This window comes from Microtus ochrogaster, chromosome 19, assembly GCF_000317375.1.
Source record: "Microtus ochrogaster isolate Prairie Vole_2 chromosome 19, MicOch1.0, whole genome shotgun sequence".
NCBI lineage: Eukaryota > Metazoa > Chordata > Mammalia > Rodentia > Cricetidae > Microtus > Microtus ochrogaster.
In genome coordinates this window covers 5,118,517-5,123,309 of record NC_022021.1, presented here as the reverse complement: position 1 = coordinate 5,123,309, position 4,793 = coordinate 5,118,517, and the positions used below count along the sequence as shown (strand labels likewise).

The window sequence follows — 4,793 nt, the reverse complement described above, 5'->3', positions numbered from 1 at the left end:
ACACACACACTCTCACACACACAAACTCTCTCACACACACAAACATTCTCACACACATACACACACAAACTCTCTCACACACACAAACTAACTCTCTCTCTCTCTCTCTCTCTCTCTCTCTCTCTCTCACACACACACACACACACACACACACACACACGCAGCATGAATAAAGGAATGGTATGCTTTGTGAGTGCAAAGCCCCCTCAGAGTGCATTCACTCTCCAGACACCAGCAATAACCCTGCCCGTTCTGCTTACCTGGCAGCCTCTTCCTTCTGCAAGCTGATAAGAGAGCGGTGTGCTGACAGCTCATCCATCTCTGAGGGTCTAACCTGCCCCTATGATGGACAAACAGCAGAACATCCTTAATGCAGTAAAGAACTCCCTTGGAGAAGGAAATTTGAAAATCAGCTTGTTTTCTTGCTGAATGCCTTCTAATCTCATCAGTGGTTCAGTGATTCCTTTTCAAATGGAAATCATTTGGTTATTTGGCTATTTGCTATGTTTTGCAGTGCTGGGCACCAAACCCAAGGCCTTCCTCGTTGTAGGCAAGAGCTCTACCACTGAGTTTACATCTCCAGCTTGGTTTTCATTTTTTTATTTTTTTACTTTTTTATGTGTATTTATGTATGCATGTTCTTGCAGGGTACACATGTGTTGGGTGTGCTGGGTAGTTTTATGTCAACTTGACACAAGTTAAATTCATCTGAAAGGAAGGAGCCTTTCAATTTTAAAAAAATCTCTTTATAAGATCAAGCTTCAGGAAAGCCTGTTGGGAATTTTCTTAATTAATGATTGATGGGGGATGGCCCCGCCCATTTTGGGTGGTGCCATCCCTGAACTGATGGTTCTGGGTTCTATAAGAAAGCAGGCTGGGCAAGCCATGAGGTGCAAGCATGTAAGCTGTATTCTCCCATGGCCCCTGCATCAGCTCCTGCCTCCAGATCCTAGCTCTATTTGCGTTCCTGTCTTATCTTCTTTTAATAATGAACAGTGATATGGAAGTATGGGACAAATTAACCCTTTCTTCCCCAAGTTGCTTTCGTTGGGGTGCTTATTCCAGCAATGGAAACTCTTACTAAGACAGTGGGTATGCGTGCATGTGTGTACACGCATGTGTGATGACCGGACTTCATCTTGGTGTTGTTCCTCCTTAAGTGCTATCCGCCTTGTGTTTTAAAACAGGTTCTCTCACTGGCCTTAGGCTAGACTGGCCACCTAGCCCAGAGAGCTATCTGTCTGTCTCGGTAGTTCTGTTTCTGGGGGCACAAATGGATGTTATCATGCTTGAAATTCTTACATGGGTTCTAGGGATCGAACTTGGGTCCTCAGGCTTGCTTGGAAAGCGCTTTCTCAGTGGAGTCAACCCCATCCCCTTCAAATCCTTATTTACACATGTATGTAAGTATGTATATATGCATGTAAGCATGTATGTATTTATTTATTTATTTATTCATTTTTACTTTTAAAGTTCTCATGTATCAACCTAAAGGCTTATTTCATAATTTGTATATATTGTTTTCTAGTTATTAAAAAGTACATAAAAAGATGTAAAATATGGTCCCTTTTCTTCAGAGACTTAAAATATTTGATAAGCAGTGTAGGGGAGATGATTAAACATGAAAAATACCCTGAAAGGAAGGGACTGAGTTGAAAAATCGAGGTCTCCGGGCGAAGCTGAGTGACCGCGACTATGTAAACAAATCCTTAAATGAAACGGATGGAGAGAACACTTTCAACCTGGAGGACAGCACATCTCGAGCCACTAGAGTCACTTCTGAATCTGGTTAGAGGCGGGAGGAGCGTGCAAAGGGCATGCACACACACACACAAAAATACACCTGGCAGCAAATTTTCTTAAAGATTAAAAACTAGGGCTTCCCAAGGTCATTGACAGAGGGGTGCCTGTGGGGTTTGTCCTTTCATTAGTCTGTTACTATAATGAAATACCTGAGGTAGGAGTAAGTTTATAAAGAGAAGAGGTTTGTTTACTTCTCAGCTCTGAAGGTCAAAGCTCCGCTCTGGAGAGGACTCGTGACAGACGCCCACCACTATGGCGGAAGTTCATGCAAGAGGGATCACAGCACTGGACCGGAAGCTAAAGAGGCTAGGGAGGGGCTTGGCTTAACACTTCTGGTTTTTTTTTTTTTTTTTTTTTAGTTTTAAAAATGTTTTATTTGAGAATTACATAGTTTAATATCTTCGAAAATACTGTTTCCTAATCACTAAAAAAAAAAGCAGATTCAGTAAGAAATTTAAATCATTAAATATGTTGCACTAATATATACATACAGAATGCTAAGTAATAATATTTAGCTCTGGAATGCGTACCATCTTTTTCCTCATTAAAGGCTCAACCAGCACAATGTATGCTATGTATAAAGTTCCATGTAAATGAGAGTATGACACTTAATTGCTTCAACTTATAGCTGAGGTAATTTGTCCACTGGGGTGTCAAACTTGAAGTCTGAAGGGAAGAGATCTGGAGCCCGAGGGTAGATCAGTCTGTAGGACTATCTGATTGTAACATCAGCAACACCAGCAATATCTCCAATTTCTTTCTGTGTCCGCTTCTCAGCTGATGCCTGGGAAGCCATGTAAATAGCTGCCGCTGCCACAGATATGGGGCTCCTGCCAGGAACCAAGTCCAGCTCGACAGCCTTGCGGGCTATATGTGTTGCTGCCATCTGTACTTGCTTGAGGAGGCAAAGGTTTGAGCAAAACCTGGACATGAAGTCCCCAGTTGTGATCAGATCCACACTGGTTTTCAAAGCTTTTAAAATCAGTTTAAAACAGCAGCCAATTTCTTTTTTAGAAATTCGAGATACGGCACATATTTCTTTAAATGTCCTCGGAACTCCTTCTTGTCTACAGGCAATGTACAGACAAGCAGAAGCTATCGCATCATTAGCTCTTCCCTTCAGGCTCTTCTGCTCATATACTTGCTTGAATAAATTATTTGTTCGATCAACTATATTTCGAGGGAGGTTGCTTCTGTCTGCCATGGTTGTGATTTCCTTGAAAGCATTCATCATTGCTCTATCAGAGCTACTCATTGTTCTCCGATTCTGATACTTAAAATTGCCAAACTCATCAAAACTTGCAGCTCCTGTACCCTTGCCAATCATGGTGGACAAATCTCCATCACTCAGAAGAGGATTCTGAGAATCTCCAACTCGAGAAGGGTCTTTTGTTGCTTTATCATTGCTAAAAGTTCTCCATTCGGATCCCACATCGATAACCCGGTCCCCCTACAACTACACCACATTCAGGGCAGATCATATCGTCGGCTCTGTAGTCCTCTACTAAAATTGCATCTGGATGATTTGGACATGTGACTCTTGGGAGAGCATCCAAACGGCTGGTCGACGCCATCTTCGTGGCTCCGCCAAGAGCTTCTTCCCAAGCAGGAAGCGACACCGGCCAACACTTCTGTTTTTATCTGTTAAAAGTCTTCTTGTGGGAACCACTTAGGGTCCCGTCAGAACTATCTTAATCTCTTCCGATGACTGTTCTCAGCGTCATCTTCATAGGCTCCCGTTCTCAAAGACCTACCACCTCTAAACTACCACAGTAGGAATCGAACTTCCTTGGGGCACACATAATACCCAAGTAGCACCAGTACTTAGTAATACTTGTTTCACTTGTTATACTGAGGGATAACCAAAAATTCATATCATTGCTCTGTTTGGGCATTGTGAAAAGTTAAATTCTGCTCAATTTTGTCAGCCAAATTTTGCTTTGTTGCTACATAAGTGTGCCCCTTCTTGATTGGCATGTTTGCCCTTCATGTTCACTTCAGTAACCTTTGAGATTCTCTGATGAGTCAGGGCCTACCCTCCGAGCCTCAGAAACAGTCAGACTGAAATGGGTGGGACAGTGTAAAAGGAAGCTCAACCAACTTGAGACTCCATGTCAGTGTTCTGAAGACAGAGACAACAAGGTTTCGGAAAGGGACTCTCTGCTTGAGCACCCACACGCCATCCTGCTCAGAAGTCTCTGGGCCGGTCACCACCTCCTAATCCTAGCTTTCCTCCTGTGCTTTCCTGAGTTCCATTTGACAAAATATGCTATTTGAGGGCATTAATTGCCCTGGAATTAGTAATCAGAGGTTATGTGTCTATTTTGTTGGCACTGAGTCACATAATAATTAAAATCTTTGTTTTATTTTTCTAATTTCTAAAAACTGTTAAACCGTGCTGGGGCTCAAACCCAGGCTAGGCAAGTTCTCTAAGTTAAACCCTTAGTTACCCACATTCATATCAGAGTGGGGGATTTTAAAGAAAGGTCTTATGAATAAGTGGTTTGGGTTTTGTTTTTTTGCTTGTTTGATTGTTTTTATTTTTCTGTTTGTTTTTTCTTTTGCTGTGTTTTGAGACAGAATCTCACTGTGCAGTTCTGGCTGATCTGGAACCTGCTCTGTAGACCAGGCTTATCTCAAACTCACAGAGATCCATCTGCCTCTGCCTCCCAAATGCTGGAATTAAAAGTGTGCACCACTATGCCTGACCTTTATGAATAAGTTTATCCACTGAGCTGGAGATGGGATGCAAGACAAGTTAGCTCCAAGTAAAAGTGGGCAAGGCTAGAAAGGATCAATTCATTACAGAAGAAAAAGAAAATCATACAAGCTCATGGTGAGGCAGAATGGTTCAGAAACTAATACTCTGATACCCAACTTAAGTCCCAGCCCTGCCTGGCTATAGCACATGTCTTGGTTTCCTCGTCTCCAAAGGACAAGTGCTTTCAGTGGGTTCCTAGTACAGAGACTACTTTCTAGCAAGTTCTTGG

General features: G+C 42.4%; 1 pseudogene; it reads right to left on the bottom strand.

Moving 5' to 3' along the window:
- Positions 1 to 2,195: 2,195 nt before the first annotated feature.
- LOC101998422 lies at positions 2,196 to 3,414 on the bottom strand (annotated as a pseudogene).
- Between the last annotated feature and the right edge of the window lie 1,379 nt (positions 3,415 to 4,793).